The sequence below is a fragment of the Pseudophryne corroboree genome, chromosome 1, assembly GCF_028390025.1.
Source record: "Pseudophryne corroboree isolate aPseCor3 chromosome 1, aPseCor3.hap2, whole genome shotgun sequence".
In the NCBI taxonomy this organism is placed as follows: Eukaryota; Metazoa; Chordata; class Amphibia; order Anura; family Myobatrachidae; genus Pseudophryne; species Pseudophryne corroboree.
In genome coordinates this window covers 44,688,185-44,708,055 of record NC_086444.1, presented here as the reverse complement: position 1 = coordinate 44,708,055, position 19,871 = coordinate 44,688,185, and the positions used below count along the sequence as shown (strand labels likewise).

The 19,871-nt window shown below is 47.8% G+C and overlaps 1 protein-coding gene across 3 annotated transcripts in view; it reads left to right on the top strand.

The window, feature by feature from the left end:
* Positions 1-19,871, top strand: part of ZBTB7C (zinc finger and BTB domain containing 7C) — a 359,497-nt gene that overhangs the window by 203,154 nt on the left and 136,472 nt on the right. Inside the window, exon 1 of one of the 3 annotated variants that reach the window (XM_063959066.1) lies at positions 5,385-5,430. The exons of the other annotated variants lie outside the window; for them this stretch is intronic. The gene's annotated coding sequence lies outside the window, so the exon portion shown is untranslated. Of the gene's footprint in view, positions 1-5,384; positions 5,431-19,871 lie in introns of those variants that run through there. 3 annotated transcript variants of the gene reach the window in all.

Below are 19,871 nucleotides of genomic sequence, written 5' to 3'. Positions count from 1 at the left end.
AAAGGCACCCGGGTCATCTCAGTCTTCAGCCCCACACCTCCATTGCACCTCACCCCCGCTCCCATACTTACCCCATTTAGGCGGCCCTGTGGAACCTCCTCTCTGGCTAGGTCTGTCCTATATCCCTAGCAGTGGGGGCCATTGGGAGCATGCACCCAGGCCCCACTGCACAAAGCACATGCATGCCGGGACAGACCGTACAGAATTATTATATAGATTTGCCGGCTGTAATTATGTAACTATGTATTTGTGAACTTGTCGGCAATTGTCTAATCTGGTTACCTTGTTCAATTGTAATACTGGTGTATGTTCTGTTTCTTACTGTATGTGCAGCACTATCATAGGCAAACGCAGCGGGGGTTTCCGGTTGCCCGGAAACCCCCCTCCTCTTGGCAAGTGGCTCAAATTTTGAAAACAATAGCAATGGTATATAGGGGGTCATTCCGAGTTGTTCGCTCGTTATTTTTTTCTCGCAACGGAGCGATTAGTCGCTAATGCGCATGCGCAATGTCCGCAGTGCGACTGCGCCAAGTAAATTTGCAATGCAGTTAGGTATTTTACTCACGGCATTACGAGGTTTTTTCTTCGTTCTGGTGATCGGAGTGTGATTGACAGGAAGTGGGTGTTTCTGGGCGGAAACTGGCCGTTTTATGGGTGTGTGTGAAAAAACGCTACAGTTTCTGGGAAAAACGCGGGAGTGGCTAGAGAAACGGAGGAGTGTCTGGGCGAACGCTGGGTGTGTTTGTGACGTCAAACCAGGAACGACAAGCACTGAACTGATCGCACTGGCAGAGTAAGTCTCGAGCTACTCAGAAACTGCACAGAGAAGTCTTTTCGCAATATTGCGAATCTTTCGTTCGCAATTCTACTATGCTAAGATTCACTCCCAGTAGGCGGCGGCTTAGCGTGTGCAAAGCTGCTAAAAGCAGCTTGCGAGCGAACAACTCGGAATGACCACCATAATACGATAACTAGAGCTACCACAACATAATGCAGTTTAAGGGACAGAGCAGAGCTGCTGCACATGCCCAGTGGTAGAATCTTTTTCTACCAAGTTTGCTGTGTGAATCCTCAATCAGTACACTGGACAAGAAAGTAGCTAGCAGGAAGAAAAGACAGGAGCCTTACCACGAGGTGGGAGAATGTGTGCTTAAAAAGTGCAGTACTGGTTCTGTTAGGTTTGTAATATTTATTTATTATGGTATGTTTAAACTTTTTCCTGACCACTTATTTATATTATTTAAATGTGTGATACAGCCTATACTATAGACCATCTATAGTGTTACATATTAATACTGTATTCCATACAGTATACATCAATGTCCAGGGTCTTTACTAGGTTCTTGTACCGCTCCCCCAGACTCCCACAATTGCTCCAACATTTTGCAGAGTGGGAGATTGTGTACTGCATTTGGACACGCCCCCCCCCCCCCCCCCTCTCTAGAAATCCTGCGTTTGTCACTGACTATGGAGCTCTTGCGGTGCCATATAAATAAAATAATGTTTAATAACAATGGGATGCGGTCAATTTACCTACAATCAAAATTCTGACGGTCAAAATCCCGACAACCATAGGCCAACGATCAAAATCCCGAAAATTGGTCAAAATACCGATATGTAAAACTCAAAGTCAAAATACTGACATTTAAAATGTCGACAGATCAAAAAGTCAACATGAGTTTTTCATGATTTTTTTCATTGAAACTGACTTGTTCATACTTTACCATCCCAGTGGAGCTTGAGGTGTCGAGCGCAGCGAAGCACCGTGCCCGAAGCATGGCGAGCGCAGTGAGATCCTTTGTTGACCCTTTGTGACCCATAAACGTATATAGGGGTCATTCCGAGTTGATCTCTTGCTAGCTACTTTTAGCAGCCGTGCAAACGCATTGTCGCCGCCCACCAGGGAGTGTATTTTCGCTTTGCAGGAGTGCGAACGCTTGTGCAGCAGAGCGCCTGCAAAATCATTTTGTGCAAAACAAGACCAGCCCTGTAGTTACTCTTCGTGTGCGTTGATTCTAACGACGGAGAGACGGCTTTTGACGACACACACCCGCCCAGTGAACGCCCAGCCACGCCTGCATTTTCCCCGACACGCCTGCGTTTTTCTAAGCACTCCCTGAAAACGGTCGGTTGACACCCAGAAACGCCCCCTTCATGTCAATCTTCCTGCGTCGTGCCGTGCAACTGAAAGCTTCGCTAGACCCTGTGCATAACCACAATGGACTTTGTACCCGTACGCCTTGCGTGCGCATTGAGGTGCATACGCATGCGCAGAACTGCCGATTTTTAGCCTGATCTCTGTGCTGCGAACAACGGCAGCTAGCGATCAACTCGGAATGACCCCCATAGGATGATAAATAATAAATTCCCTATCGCTGAAGTAGACACCTGGCGCTGTCTTCAGCAATACTGTAGATCTTTTCACCATGTAATAAATGGTGCCGCTAGTTCTTTAACAAAGTTATGTTCACAAATAAACAACTGCAGGATGTGGCCATTTTCTGAGATGTTTGAAGCTGCTCTGCTGCAAAGCTTATGCCAGCCGGAGTCCAGGTTGGTCGCTGGCTGGCACCTTTCTATTGATGTCTGGGTGGTGTTATATTTTAACTCGACAGCATGTAACATGATAACATTTATAGAAAGATAAGGCCGTATCAGGACAAATTATCCTCTTTAATGCATCTTCACGCCGGAGCTGTAACTGGATACCTTAGCGCCAGGGACGAGAAGGAAAACTGCCGCCCCCAGCCCTCACCAGTAACACAGAGAGCCTAATGTAGTCATTTCCCTGTGACCCCTTTCAGGTTTGTGCCCCGGACGGTTGCCCCTCTGACACAGGACAGTTATGTGCTACTATAATACCATAAAGAGGAGCTTAATAATATTAGACTTGTCAGTATAGTGTCACCCCACAAAGCTCTGCAGAAATGTCATGTGACCAAATGTCTAGGGCGATATATACTACCAAAGACCTGAAATTCTGTAACTGCCTTGGGCATGCGCACGCATTGAAACTGAAGCCCCAAACTTGTTGGAAAGAAAATAGTTAGAAAAGTGTTAACAAAAATAGAAAAATGGTGACAAGAGCAGTGGCGCACGTTTCGCCATTATCCGTGCTACATAGCCAGTGAATCCTACCTCTGGTATATTGGTGCAAACGCAACAGCCAGTCATTACGGATTAGAAAAATGACAGGAGCTGACTGGCTGGTGCGTTATCACCTTCCACTTATCACTGGTTTATCCCTTCTCCAGGCTTAATACATCTGCCCCCCTGTGACCAATCAAATTGTGCATGTGACGGGCAGCACCATTATATGAGGAGGGGAATGCAGGCCGCAGGAAGCGGCAGACTAAGAGTTATATAGTGGGAGGAGCAGGGTCCCCAGCAGCACAGAGTATATCAGGAGATGAGTGATGTGTCAGTGAGGACAGGGCTGCATGTGACAGGGGCAGTGACATGATGTGAGGAGGGGAATGGAGGCAACAGGAACACAGACTGAGAGTTATATAGTGGGAGGAGCAGAGCCCACAGCAGCACAGAGTATATCAGGAGATGAGTGCTGTGTCAGTGAGGACAGGGCTGCATGTGACAGGGGCAGTGACATGATGTGAGGAGGGGAATGGAGGCAGCAGGAAGCCTCAGACTGAGAGTTATATAGTGGAAGGAGCAGGGTCCCCAGCAGCACAGAGTATATCAGGAGATGAGTGATGTGTCAGTGAGGACAGGGGCAGTGACATGATGTGAGGAGGGGAATGGAGGCAGCAGGAAGCCACAGACTGAGAGTTATATAGTGGGAGGAGCAGGGTCCCCAGCAGCACAGAGTATAACAGGAGATGAGTGATGTGTCAGTGAGGACAGGGCTGCATGGGACAGGGGCAGTGACATGATGTGAGGCGGGGAATGGAGGCAGCAGGAAGCCACAGACTGAGAGTTATATAGTGGGAGGAGCAGGGTCTCCAGCAGCACAGAGTGTATCAGGAGATGAGTGATGTGTCAGTGAGGACAGGGCTGCATGTGACAGGGGCAGTGACATGATGTGAGGAGGGGAATGGAGGCAGCAGGAAGACAGACTGAGAGTTATATAGTGGGAGGAGCAGGGTCCCCCAGCAGCACAGTGTATAACAGGAGATGAGTGATGTGTCAGTGAGGACAGGGCTGCATGTGACAGAGGCAGTGACATGATGTGAGGAGGGGAATGGAGGCAGCAGGAAGTCACAGACTGAGAGTTATTTAGTGGGAGGAGCAGGTTCCCCCAGCAGCACAGAGTATATCAGCAGATGAGTGATGTGTTAGTGAGGACAGGGCTGCATGTGACATGATGTGAGGAGGAGAATGGAGGCAGCAGGAAGCCACAACCTGAGAGTTATATAATGTGAGGAGCAGAGTCCCCCAGCAGCACAGAGTATATCAGGAGATGAGTGATGTGTCAGTGAGGACAGGGCTGCATGTGACAGGGGCAGTGACATGATGTGAGGAGGGGGATGGAGGCAGCAGGAAGCCACAGACTGAGAGTTATTTAGTGGGAGGAGCAGTGTACCCCAGCAGCACAGAGTATATCAGGAGATGAGTGATGTGTCAGTGAGGACAGGGCTGCATGTGACAGGGACAGTGACATGATGTGAGGGGGAGAATGGAGGCAGCAGGAAGCCACAGACTGAGAGTTATATAGTGAGAGGAGCAGGGTCCCCCAGCAGCACAGATTATATCAGGAGATGAGTGATGTGTCAGTGAGGACAGGGCTGCATGTGACAGGGGCAGTGACATGATGTGAGGAGGGGAATGGAGGCAGCAGGAAGCCACAGACTGAGAGTTATTTAGTGGGAGGAGCAGAGTCCCCAGCAGCACAGAGTATATCAGGAGATGAGTGATGTGTCAGTGAGGACAGGGCTGTATGTGACAGGGGCAGTGACATGATGTGAGGAGGGGAATGGAAGCAGCAGGTAGTCACAGACTGAGAGTTATATAGTGGAAGGAGCAGAGTCCTCCAGCAGCACAGAGTAGAGATATGGGTATAATTATACATGAAGATTATGGTGTCTTTATTAATACAATATTTCTGCATCCAGCGTATGATTATAAACAGTACAAGTAAAGCTAAAAGGCCATGCCTGCAGGACTTAAATGCGATATGAACACTCCTGATAAAAGTCTACAATACTTGTCCCACACAGAGCCTAGAGCGTAATTGTACAGGTGGACTGGTGAGGCTCCATGCCAAATACTTTTGGTTGAGAGGGAGTGGTGGGAGTGAATTCTTGTAACCACTCGTAGGAAGCGGTGCTCTCTTCACACAAATCAATGACAATTTCCAGTCTACACCCCCCCCCCCCCCCTCCACAACACTGCAGCTTTGCTGATATTTTTCCTACTTTTACAACAACCCAGCAGTTATAGAATTGCTGACTGCTCAGACGGACACAGGGAGAGGTTAGTAAAACCCTTTCTTGCAAAGTTCTGAATGAATATTGTGTTATGTGAGAAAATGATGATTTGTGTGCTGTATATTCATTACTATATACTGTATATATACTTGTAATATTACATTATCCTGCAATACACCGAGATAACGTACGGCTGGTCAGGATTGTGCTGTATGTCTGTCTGATCAATAGTAGCACTTGGCTGTGTCTTCGCCGACTCATACAGTACTGAATGTGCGCTGTTAATCTCTTCTAGCGAGTTATATTGGTTGCAGACTGTCTCTGCGTTCTGTATTATGTGTGACGGCTCTGACTCCACCAGTCTGAATAAGCATTAGCCTAAATCATACAACCAAGAGTTATGTACTGTAGCTAGGGAGGCCAATCCCGGGCCATTTTTTCAATCCCGGAATTCGGGATTGAAAAACGGTCAATCCCGGGATTGCAGCAGGGACCAGTGAAAGATGTAGGGAGCAGCGCTGGAGGGAGGGTGTAGGTAGCTGTGCGGGAGGTAGGGAGGGGGTAGGTAGCGGTGCGGGAGGTAGGGAGGGGGTAGGCATAGGTGTGCGCAGACACTGACAGGCGGGTGCCGCTCCGGACTCCCCCCCCCCCCCCCCCCCTCCACGGCATTATAGTGTTCTCTCACCTCCCCTGTCCTGGATATAGACTGCTCACCTGGGCGGCCCCAGCCCCTGATTGGCTGCCGGTCCGCCAGCTCTAATTGGCTGGCGGCCGGTGCTTCATTTGAATTGCCGCTGGGTTCAGAGTGTCCATGGCTGCCGCGGCCGCCTGATAGTAAGTGTTATTACTTACACCAACCCGCCCTCCCGCGCCGCTTCCAACCCTCCCGCACATGCGCACTGTAATCCCTTGAATCCCGGGATTCAAATCCCAGCATTTTTAGGCCCAAATCCCGGGATCCCGACGATCCCGATCCCGGGATTGGCCTCCCTAACTGTAGCCTTCAAGCTGTTTTGGCCACTAGGGACACTGTTCTATTTCAGCAAATGAATGATACTTTACTGTGCTGTATAAATCACTATTATCTTATTTATGTACCGTTGTGCAACACATGTAACACATGTGAACAAAACAAGGCTGTGAGGCAGCAGGAAAACAATTTCGGGTTCATAAGAGCTTACACTCTAGAAGACAAGCTACAAAAACTCAAAAAAGTGAAAAGAAATCTTGAAGAAAAAGAGAGACTTTTTTTTTTTTTGCTGTTAAATGGTTTCTCGTTCTGATGTAACCAATCGAGTTAGTGACTGAGGTATCATCTGCATGAAAGTTTTTTTTACAGTGCAGGTGTGGCAGATGTAATATGTGCAGAGAGAGTTACATTTGGGTGGGGTGTGTTAAAACAGAAATCTAAATTGCATTGTAAAAATAAAGCTAATATTTCTGGGCTACATGCCAAAGCAGCCACTATTTACCCTGCACAGAAAAAAATATAAATATATTTGCTCCCCTTGCATTGCAACATGGTTTGTTCCAGATACAAAGTTACTTGTTGCACCGGGGTCCCTGAGGGCTAAGGGGCCCACTGCTGCCCAGACCAGAAATGAGTTATCCTCTGGCCCCCACCCTGCAGACCATTTTGGGCAATGCTGGATAGGGATGGCCATCGACGATTCCTAATCATTGATAGTTTATGGCGGATGTTGAAAGCTTTTGCCATCGATGGGAGAGAACCAGATGGTTTCCCTCCATCGATGGCACAGCATAAACAATATTTTTATTTTTTTGCAAGGTGCCAGAACTCGGAGCATAGCCCGCCCCTGACACTCACAGAGCCCCGGCTCTGGATTTTGATTGGCCTACAGGTCATTCACTGAAATAACAGGGATGACCATTGATGAGTGAAACCATCGATGATCTCCCATAACATAGTTAGTGATCATCAATGGCGAACGCACCGATGGCCATCCCTAATGTCGGATGAATGGCCCAGTGCAGAGAGCAGGGTGGGCCTCACCGTCTGAGGGACCTGCCCCTTACCTTAGGGAGGCAGGTCTGACATTGTGTATGCTGGACTGTTGAGTAGTCCTGCCACATACTGCATCTAATTAACAGACAGCAGTGCATTATTTCTGATTCACTGCTGCCTGTGAATTAAAGGCAGCTCACAACCAGTGTAACTAGCACTATGTCCCTGCCCCCACCAATGCCACTATTCTCCACAACACAATACATTGTGCTTGTACTCTTGTCATCTACTGTCTCCCCCATTGACCCTCTGCCTCCCCCTGTCACCCTCTGCCTCCCCCTGTCACCCTCTGCCTCCCCCTGTCACCCTCTGCCTCCCCGTCACCCCCTGCCTCCCCCTGTCATCCACTGTCTACCCCTGTCACTCTCTGCCTCCCCCTGCATTCCACTGTCACCCTCTGCCTCCCCTTGTCTTACATTGTCACCCTTGGGTTGTTGTTATGAAGATGGGTTGGGGTGGAGGGGGGCCCACATTATACTTTTGCGCCTGGGCCCACCACTCACAAGTTCCACCACTGACAAGAGATTGCAAACTTATCCATTACACATTTCCAATGTATTATGATAGCGTAGCACAGTCTTGTAGCAAAAAGCTTCATTTTAGATTTTATTTTAACATATAAAAAAGGATAAGAATAACTTTTAAAAGATACATTTTGAACATTACAATTGTTAATTTGGATCTAATAATAATGTACAGTATCACTAAGGAATGGCGGCAGCTTCCTGACATGAGCAGTGGTGCAAGTAGAAATATTTTTTAGTGGTACTGAGTGCTGAAAAATGGGTGTAGCCATGTGTTATGAGGGGGGGTGGCTACAAGTGGGAGTGGCTACGTGACACTAGTGGCGTGGTCACACTACAAAGCCCCTTTTCTTTGCAGTCTGGAGGCAAGGCTAGAAATATATAGTACTACCTCCAGTATAATAGAAATATATATAATAATGCCCCCAGTATAATAAATATATATAGTAATGCCCCCAATGTAATAACAATATATAATAATGCCTCCATTATAACAGGAATATATAGTGTAGTAGTGCCCCTGGTATAATAGAAATATATAGTAGTGTCCATATTACAATAGAAATATGTAGTAATGCCCCCATAATAATAGTCATATATAGTAGTGTCCACATTATATAAGAAATTAATGCTCCCAGCACGAGACGTTGCGGGAAAGTGCAGTCGGGCTCCTCTCTTCACGCCAGCTGCAGCCGCCAGAGGAGGAAGTGTGATGTGGCGTCATGACATCACCGTTGCGCTCCCAGTAACCCTGAAACACTGGGAGGCGCCGTCATGCTGCCAAGCACCATGGACTTGTTACATTGTGGCGCATTATAATTGTGGTAATGGCAAAGTGTGTGGCAGGTGGTACTGTGTACCCTCTGCCATATTCTTAAGGGTACTCTGTACCCTAGCGTACCCGCATACTTGCACCGCTGGACATGAAACAAGTATATGTTTTACACATGCAAATATTGTACAATAAAATGTTACTAGCACTAGGACCACTCTTTCAGGGGACGTTTGCTTAGTTCTTAAAATTCCGCCCACAATTCTGTCCGGGTGTATGGGGAAAATTTGGGGCAAGTAAAGGGGTCAAAGTCGCATGTGGAACATTAAGGGGTAAATTCAACTAGGAGGGAATTGAGTCCTGCGAGTGGATTTCATGGCAAATTCTAACCATGATAATGATTTCTCTTTGCAGTTAATTTCCATATGTACATTGTATTTTCTCAGCAAATGTGTGTTTTAGGGAAGTCTAAGGTACAAATGTTGGGACACAGTACATAACCCCCCGATAAATCACACCAACTGGATAATCATAGACATGGAGGGGTATACATAGTTTAAGTTGGCCAATAAAGTCATGTCATGTTCAGGTGATTTTCTCTAAAAAGCTTAAAAACGGGTTAAATGATGTAGGAAATGTATGGGACACATATGGTAAGTGTTCTGGACTTCAACCTTAGCAATGTTAGGGACAGGGCCGGTGCTAGGGTGTTCGGCGCCCTCCTGCAAAATATAAATTTGCGCCCTCCCATACTTTACATGTAGGGCCGAGGGGTTACCATGGCCTCTTGGGCCCCTGAGCTGCAGGAGATCCGTGTAAGCCTATGGATGTGAACTCTCTGCCCACACTCACTCTGTGCAGCGCTAGTTACGGCCCTGCACACAGACAGTGCTGTAACTAGACATTTTACTGCTGTGTGCAAGAGAGGGAATTGGCACCCCCCCCCCCCCCACACACACACACACACCTGTATGTAAAATAGGGGCAGTGCGCGCCACAGGCGCGCACAAAAAATATAGGGGCGTGGCTTCACGGGGAAGGGGTGTGGCCACAAAATAATACCAATTCATATTACATATTATAGTAGTCTCCATTATTCAAACTATACCGCACAGTAGCGCCACTACACCAGGTAGAGCCCCTTTTACAAATTACGGCCGACAGATTCCGCTTTTTACACATTACGGCAGACAGCGTCCCCCTTTTTACACATTACAGCGGACAGCGCTCCCCTTTTTACACATTACGGCGGACAGCGCTCCCCTTTTTACACATTACTGCGGACAGCGCTCCCCTTTTTACACATTACGGCGGACAGCGCTCCCCTTTTTACACATTACTGCGGACAGCGCTCCCCTTTTTACACATTACGGCGGACAGAGTCCCCTTTTTACACATTACGGCAGACAGCGCCCCCCTTTTTACACATTACGGCGGACAGCGTCCACTTTTTACACATTACGGCGGACAGCGCCTCCCTTTTTACACATTACGGCGGACAGAGTCCCCTTTTTACACATTACGGCGGACAGCGCTCCCCTTTTTACACATTACGGCGGACAGCGCCCCCCTTTTTACACATTACGGCAGACAGCGTCCACTTTTTAAATACAAACACACACACACACACACACACACACACACACACACACACACACACACACACACACACACACACACTTTCTCTCTCACAGTCTTTACATACCCTTACCACAATCTTGCTGGCCAGATCTTCCACAGACTGCTAGCCTGGTCCGTGTAGCTCCGCCCCCTTGGTCCATGTAGCTCCGCCTCTTGGTCCGTGTAGCTCCGCCCCTTTCGTCAGACCGAAAACACTCCTCTCCCTGTCACAGGGGACAGAGGAGAAGGAGTCATGCTGCCGGCGCTGCTGCGGCTGCCTGTCAGTGTGACAGGGCAGGCGCAGCAGCAGCAGCAGGGGGGACAGGACGGCGCTTAACCTATGCAGAGCAGTGAAGGCGCCTCTCCTACCCGGCGCCTACCTGCACTGCATCCCTTGCTGAGCGGCTAGCGCCGGGCCTGGTTAGGGACATACCTGATGAGGTCATCTGGTCATGGTAGGTGGGCCCATAGTTTTGGCCATAAATTATGCTAAGAACCTCAGTTTTACTTATGTTAAATTGCAGAGTTTATTATAATTGTTCTGCTTGGGTGTGGATTATCAGATCTACACTGAAAAGGTCTACAGTCAATAGGTCTACCACTAATGGTAGACATGCATTAGGTCGACAGGGTGAAAGGGCCAACATGGTCAAAAGGTCGACATAGAATAAGTAGACAGTAGGAAAGGTCTACCAATGGTAGACATGCATTTGGTCAACAGGGTCAAAAGGTCGACAGAGTAAAAATGTCAACATGCAAAAGGTAGACGTCAACAGGTTGACAGGGTCAAAAGTTCAACATGGAAATGGTCGACACAAAAAAGGTAGACACTATTTTTTTGTTTGTTTTTAGGGTGTTTTGTCACTTTTATGCCACAAACAAGCCCAGCACAGGTTACTATTCCCAATCGTAGTCCACGTGGATCGTAAAGTATGAAAAAGTTAAAAAAATGAAAAAATAAAGTAAAATGAAAAAACGTGTCTACCATATGTGTGTCGACCAATGTCATGTCGACCGTTTGACCCTGTTGACCTTTTGACCCTGTCAACCTGTTGACGTCTACCCTTTGCATGTCGACATTTTGACTATGTCGACCTTTTGACCTTGTTGACATAATGCATGTCTACCATTAGTGGTAGACCTATTGACTGTAGACCTTTTTAGTGTGGATGCCGTTCTGCTGACCAGTGTTCTTAGTGCTTAGATAGGGTGACCATATTATCCATTTTACCTGGGATGCTCATGAATTAAAACCAGCTGAGATGTAGGCTAGAAGTCAGCCAGCCACAGAACCTGTGTAATCCATGAGCGTCTCAGGTAAAAGGGATAACATGGTCACCCTAGATTATTGTGTGCACCTGCATTTTTCCTCTTTTCTGTGTGACATTTAGAATTAGGGTGTGCAGTCCAGTCCCCCTCCCCACATCTATTTGAATTTTGGACTGTGCTGAAGCCCCACCTTTGGAGCTGCCACTGTTCTGGATGATTCACCCACGTTTTCATGGACTACTGGCAGGTTACTTTTTATAGAACAAAAATTATGAAAGTGCAGTTACTGGCTTGCTCTGTGTGTTGTACGGCAGTCACTGGAATGCTCTATGTACTGTATGGTGGTCACTGGAATGCTTTGTGTACTTTATGGCAGTCATTGGGATACTCTGTGCACTGTATGGCGGCCACTGGGATGCTCAATGTTTGTGTTGGCAGTCACTGGATGCTCTGTGTGTTGTACGGCAGTCACTGGAATGCTCTGTGTACTGTATGGTGGTCACTGGGATGCTCTGTGTACTTTATGGCAGTCATTGGGATACTCTGTGCACTGTATGGCAGCCACTGGGATGCTCTATGTGTGTGTTGGAAGTCACTGGATGCTCTGTGTGTTGTACGGCAGTCACTGGAATGCTCTGTGTACTGTATGGTGGTCACTGGGATGCTCTATGTGTGTGTTGGCAGTCACTGGATGCTCTGTGTGTTGTACGGCAGTCACTGGAATGTTCTGTGTACTGTATGGTGGTCACTGGGATGCTCTGTGTACTTTATGGCAGTCATTGGGATACTCTGTGCACTGTATGGCAGCCACTGGGATGCTCTATGTGTGTGTTGGAAGTCACTGGATGCTCTGTGTGTTGTACGGCAGTCACTGGAATGCTCTGTGTACTGTATGGTGGGCACTGGGATGCTCTGTGTACTGTATGGTGGTCACTGGGATGCTCTGTGTACTTTATGGCAGTCATTGGGATACTCTGTGCACTGTATGGCAGCCACTGGGATGCTCTATGTGTGTGTTGGAAGTCACTGGATGCTCTGTGTGTTGTACGGCAGTCACTGGAATGCTCTGTGTACTGTATGGAGGGCACTGGGATGCTCTGTGTTGCATGGCGGTTGCCGAGATGTTCTCTGTATTTGTATTATAGGTGGGTAACTGTTAAATAATGGTTTTATGACGCAGTGTGCCTGATTGCCTCTTTAATGTTTCTATCCTACTTTTAAAACAATTGTATGATGACATCCTTCTGAGATGCCAGAGATTGCACATCGGTTTTGCTTGGAAACTAGGAACAACTGTATAAAAAGTCGGTACGTGACATCAGAAAAGAGCTATTGTGTTGTGGTGCGCTAGACAGGTAAAAGCTAATTGTGTGATGGCTGATGCTGTGTTAGTTAATTATGAGAAGGTCACCTTACTGATACCCCCCAGTTCCTATTGGGATGGCTAGCGCGATGATGCTAAAGCAGGCCTAGCCAACCTGTGGCTCTCCAGCTGTTGTGAAACTACATATCCCAGCATGCCCTGCGACAGGTTTAGCATTCCCTAATAGCAAAGCTGTGGCAGGGCATGCTGGGACTTGTAGTTTCATAACAGCTGGAGAGCCACAGGTTGGCCAGGCCTGTGCTAAAGCGTCACTGTAGACCTGCCCTCACTGTGTGATTTAGAAGCTCACAGCATTACGCTGTGGCGGGGTGGGGATTTGGGGATTGATATGTAATTTTGCTGCACCCACCCCGCTCGTTGGCTATCGGTATTTCCACTGAAATAAAGAATTGCCCAGTGTGTCGTTAGTGTATAGAAACGAGCGGATTCTGCACACAAATGGGTAGCGCTGGAATGAATCCTCTGTTCCGTGGGGCCGTGTCTGAGCTAAATAGAATTAATTGGGTGATTGCTATTTTCCCAATTTCCTGGGAAGTTTTAATTACAGCCCGCTAACAGGTCACAATCTGCAGTCTAGTGCCATTATCTGTGTGACTGTGATGAGACAGGATACAAGACATATATTATATACACAGCACAGCCAGCAGCCGCTTCCCCTGTCTTCCTCCTGGAACACATTCAGCCAGCTGCTCTACAGTTCCCAAGTTCAGTAATGTCAACCACATAAAACACAGGGGCTGCGCCTTCCTCTGCTACGGGGGAGTGAAGGATCCAGCAAACCCCTAGCTAATGTCGTGTTAACACTGCATTTGCCACAGAAGACTCTGTAGCATTCCATCTATTTACTAACATGTATTTACATAGTGTCAGCGTGTCCTCTGTGCTCAACTGGGAAAACAAGCAGCAATAGAAAGAACAGAACTGGGTATTGGCTGCTAATGGTAAGATCTTACAATCTACAGCAGTGATGGAGAACCTTTGGCACTCCAGCTGTTGTTGAACTACACATCCCAGCATGCCCTGCTACAGTTTTGCTATTTGGCCATGCTAATACTGTAGCAGGGCATGCTGGGATGTGTAGTTCAACAACAGCTGGAGTGCCAAAAGGTTCCCCATCACTGATCTATAGGAACACAGGCGTTTGACCTATAACGTTAAGTGCTACATATAGAGCTTTTATTAGGGTTGTGGAAGTGGCGGTGCCGCACAGAGCGCTGGGCACTGTTGGCGCCCCACGGCACCTACATTTGGCTTGCAAATTATCATTTTTCTAGTGTGCACTACTGGTCCCAGATTGTCCGTCCACTTAAAGGTGGATATAGTGTGTTGTACTACAAGATCCAGCAGACCCACAGCTGCCAGGTAGTTAAGATAGGACACCCCCCTTCCCATCTCTATGGGGGAGATGTACTAAGTAGTGAAAAGAGTGGAGAAGTGAACCAGTGGAGAAGTTGCCCATGACAACCAATCAGCTGCTCTGTATAATATTACAGTATGTAACTTATACATTTTACTTCAATGCTGATTGGTTGCCATGGGCAACTTCTCCACTGGCTCACTTCTCCACTCTTTTCACTGCTTAGTCATAGTTGCCTACCCTCCCTCATTCTGCAGGAGACTCCCTGAAATAGCAGCAATCTCCCTCACTCCCTGAATAGACCAGCAATCTCCCTGATTACACTTTACCCCCATTATGCAGCTGTTACATTCTTGGGGGGAAGAAAATCAGAGATATATACATTCAAATGGGATCATCAGCGCCATTTCCCAGCATTTGTTATAAGGCACAATGATCCCTATGGCTAGCTACATGCATTTTAAATAAGGTTTCTCGTGACCACTTACAGTATATGGAACCTCTTGTAAAACACAATACACGAGCAATTCCTGAAAAATATCACTGTCTTTTCTTCAACAAGTAGATCTTACTAACTTTGGGGCTCATTTACATTTGGATGTAAGTTATTTTCATGACGCCTCTCACATGTAGCAGTACACGTCCGCACTGATAGGCAGTAGCGTCAGAAGGGGGGTGCGGCCCGCACACGGGTGTCATCCGCCTAGGGGTGATACCAAAGTGCCGCTCTTGCTCACTGACAGGAGCCGGGTGCTGAACTGTAACATTACGTGCCGCAACCCGACTCCTGTCACCATGTAGGAGTTGGTACTGCAGACAAACAGTCTCCGGCGGCAGGCCACAACTCCCGGACCCCTGGAGTGCCGAAAACGAGGGTCGGGGCGCTTAGCCATGCCCCCTGTTGCGAAGCCACGCCCCTCCCACAGGTCGCACTGTGAAGCCACGCCCTCTGCCGCAAAGCCACGTCCCCTGCCACACTGGGTACATAAGAGGTGAGTGACGCCTCTGCTGATTGGTGTTACTTTCACATCGGCCTGACATGCTTTTTTTAAAGTAGGCAAGTATGTGCTTAGCTCAGTGATGGCTAACCTTGAGACTTTAGCTGTTGTTGAACTACACATCTCAGCATGCCCTGCTACAGTTTTGCTATTTGGCCATGCTAAAACTGATGCAGGGCATGCTGGGATGTGTAGTTCAACAACAGCTGGAGTGTCAAGGTTAGCCATCACTGACTTAGCACATCTCCCCCTAAATCTCTCTGCACAATGTAAATCTGCACGTGTGCAGAATGAGATCTAGGCAGACCTGTGTGGGATTCAATATTATGAATATTCCATTGAAAACCTAAATATCCGCCACAGGAAACATATGCCAAAGGCTTTACCATTCAGAGAGCTCAGCCTACACATATCACCTTCATTACTGCAGCCAGAAAATGGAAATACTCCCACCTGGCTCTCCGTCTACCTGTCTCTCACTGACAGCGGATGCTGCGCTTTGTGGGCGGAACGCTTACTCAGCCTCTTAGTTTGCTCGTGCCTCGGTAATGTCACTGGTTCCTAGTGAATGGAGAGGCTGATTGTTAATCCTGTTTCCATGGTGAGCAGGTGATAGGTAAGGACGCCCCTTCAGTTTCACCCACGTCGTTTTCCTTCTCTTATTCTCAGAAACTTTTCTGTGATCGTGTTAAGGTCGTAACTGATTCTGATACCATGGACAGCACAGAACAATGATGTATACCCCGTTTCCGCTAACCTGGGCTCCCTGGAAAATAACCCGGATCAAGTGACCTGGGAATCCGATCAAGGTAGCTTCCTTGGTCAGACGTGGGAAGGACCTGGGTAAGGGTACAGTGTAAACGGGTGACCCAGGTCATACAACCCTTGTCCCGTTAAATCCAGTAGCGGATCTTGCCACGGGCAAGCAGGACTTTTGCCCGGGGCGCCGCCTTCCAGAGGGCGCCATCCGGAGGGCGCCGCACCATGGCAAGATCCGCTACTGCCCCAGCTGCCCGGCGCTATTGCCCGCTTTGAAGGGAACTAGACGCGTAGCGTCTAGTTTCCCTTCGTGGAGAGGACCTTGCTGTGCGGTGCATGATGACGTCATCACGCACCGCACAGCATTTCAGCGGCGCTACTCCACTGAACAGGGGGCGTAACTGACCACGCCCCCTGCGTGAAGCCACGCCTCCTATTTCCCGCCCAGGGCGCAAAAATCGCTGGAACCGGCCCTGGTTAAATCCCTATGGAGAACTGGTTCACCGGCACTTGGAGATGATGCTATCTCCAAGAGCCGGCAGAGGGGATACCCACCACTAACCCGGGTCCAACCTGCGGCGTGAACACCGTCTGAAGCTGCTATGACATGCCCGGAACCCGTGTTCAGTTACCCCATTTGGCCTGGGTTTTAGTGGATAAGGGGTAGTCAAGTATCCGTTATACATGCAGTCAATGGTATCAGAAGATTTTATGACTTTCAGATTACCAACTTTTCCCCTTAGCAACAAATTAGCTCATTGGTTGCTACAGACAACCTCTCCACCTCATTTCTCTAGTCTAGAAGGTTTGATACTTTCCCCCTTTAGATGCTGCTGCTGCGGCTGCAGCGCTGACTCCGGACTTTGGAGAGTTGAGTATATTTATATGGGTGCAGAGTGTGCAGTGGTGGCCCCCCCTGGACACCATTATAGATACACCAGTGACCACCAATACAAATCTATTTTAATTTGCAAAGAAATTACTTTTTTTTAAAATTTTTACGAAGTTTGGCTTAAAGGGCTGAGCGTAAAATGCATGCTGCCTTATATAATGATATGTAATGGTTATATATATCTGATATCAGCACACAGATTCCATTGCTTTCAGCTGATTGTATGAGCAGGGAGGAAACCCAGCACAACCTTAGATGAGTGATAACAGAGAGCAAACACTTGCACTGAGCTATACGGCAAGTCTATATGGATGCAATTTAAAGGTCTTATAGGGCGCTTCTGGACAATGCCTCATCCTGCCTCCGGCTAGCCACCATTTCATGTAGTTCTGTGGTGGGTGTCCCAAGTAGAGAGTACTGAGGTGCTGTCTCCAATAGACTGAACCCAGCTACCTATTCATTAGGGTGTGTGAGCTATATGGCACCTGATTGGCTGGGCGGTGATTACAGGCCAATCAGGTGCTGTGAAACTCGTGCAGCTGTTCCACTCGCCAGGGTTTGCACTTGAGCAGCTGAGCAGCCATAGGCTGGAAATTCAACATGGAAATGTGGCTATCTCCCAGAGCATAGTGCTTGTGTCACTGTTTCTGGCGATTACACAGGTGTCTGGATGCGCATTCTGACTTGGCTACGCCACAGGTTCGCTCCTTGAGGGCCTCATTCAGAAGTGGACGATGTGCCAATGTTTGCGCAGTTGGCCAATGTTTTCTTGTACTGCTCATGTGTCTGAATTGCACTATGCCTGCGTCCTAATGTTTTACCAATGGTGCTCGTAGTGATAGTGATTGACAGTCAGGGAGAGTGCTTGGTTGGTAACTAGGGGGTGGCTTATCATACATGACACAAGGATGCGCTTGATGAATGACAGGTAGGAGCTGATTGGTTGGTACTTTATCGCCATCCACTATATCTCTCTACTAGGCTTTCTACATAGATCCCTTCATCACTAAAGGTGTCAAACAGGGGCATAGCTAGACCTATGGGGCCCCATAGCAAAATGTCAATGGGCCCCTGTGACCAGATGCGCCCTTGCTGTCTGCACCAAGCGATCACAGATTGGGTTTGGGTCTCACAGGACCTGGCCAATAGGGAATTCCGTACAAAATGCTACGTTACAGTGTATTCCTGGAAATCACTGTAACGTAGCATTTCGTATGCAGATACAGCCGCAGTCTCACACAGTATATAGGCATGCTGCATATCATTTTAATCTGCAGAAGCTGCTTGTGCATCCTAGCCACATAGTAATGCAAATAAGACACATTTTGTAAAAAAAAGGCACTCGATGTTAGCAGAGCTTCCAGCTGACTCACGCTAGGCATCTCCTGCTGCATGGAGTATTGAGGCAAGATGTATCAGGACACATCTGTATTCAAGCAGAGGAAGAGGTCACAGTGCTAGCGGTCGTGTGAGTGCTGTGTGCGGGTGGGTTGGTTGTGCAGTAGTGTTCGGCATATGTATAAGGGGCATTATGTGTGTCATGTGTTTAAATGCATTATTAATGTGCAGCATATGTGTAAGGGGCACTATATGTTTCATTATGTGTATAAGGGCAATAATAATGTGCAGCATATGTATAAGGGACATTATGTGTATAAGGGCATTAATAAAGGTTGGCATAATGTGTAAGGCACATTATGTTTATAAGGACATTAATAATATGTGTCATATATGTAAGGGGCATTACTGTGTGGTATTATGTGTATAAATGCATTACTAATGTGTGGCATTATGTGTATAAGGTGCTCTACTGTGTGGTGTAACGTATAGAAAGGGCACTACTGTGTGATCTAATGTGAATAAAGAGCAATATGGTGTGGTGTAATGTATATAAGGGGCAATTCCTTGTGATGTACAGTAATGTGAATAAGGTGCACTACTGTGAGGAGTAATGTATATAAGGTAAAGTGGTACTACTACATGAATAAGGGACACTATCACATGATATAATGTGAATAAAGTTGCACTACTGTGTTGTGTAATTTGAACTGGGGGTACTATTGTGTAACCATGCCCCTTCCCAGCAAGAACACGCCCCTTTTTGAGCTGTGTGCCGAATGTGCGCACTGTTCCTATTTAAAATATAGGGGGTAGGAGCAACAAAATGAGGACTGCTATGGGTGAGGGGTGATGGTGCTGGGAAAGGGGTGCAGGGTCAGAGGCGGAACTGGCGGCGGTGCTAGGGGGCAGCAGCCAAAATCTTGCCTAGGACATCATATTAGTTAGGGCCGGCTCTACATCTAGCTAAAGCTAAAACATTCAGTTCTTAATGAATAACCTACTGTAGCCCTCCTAATACGTCTCCTTAGATCAGCCCTGGCATCTTGGTAGACGTCTTTGTAACCTGATTTAAATATCCTGTCTCGGTCATAAAGTAGGCAAACCTCACCATTTAACCAGGGTTTCTTGTTTGCAAATACTCTAAAATTTGTCCTGACTGTTACACTTTCCACACAACAATTGATATAGCCTGGAACCATGGGGGTCATTCTGAGTTGATCGTAGCTGTGCTAAATTTAGCACAGCTACGATCATCTTCCCTGACATGCGGGGGGGATGCCCAGCACAGGGCTAGTCCGCCCCGCATGCCAGTGCCGCCCCCCCCCCCCCCGCGCACAAATACAAAATCATCGCACAGCGGCGATGCTTTTGTATTTCAGGAGTAACTCCCGGCCAGCGCAGCTCCTGCGGCTGGCCGGGAGTTGTTTGTCGCTGCCGCTGGCCGCAGCGGCTGCGTGAGAAGTCACGCAGCCACCGCGGCCCGCCCCCCCCTCTGCGTTGGCTAGACCGCACCTCCTAAACGGCGGCTTAATGCCGCCGTTCAGC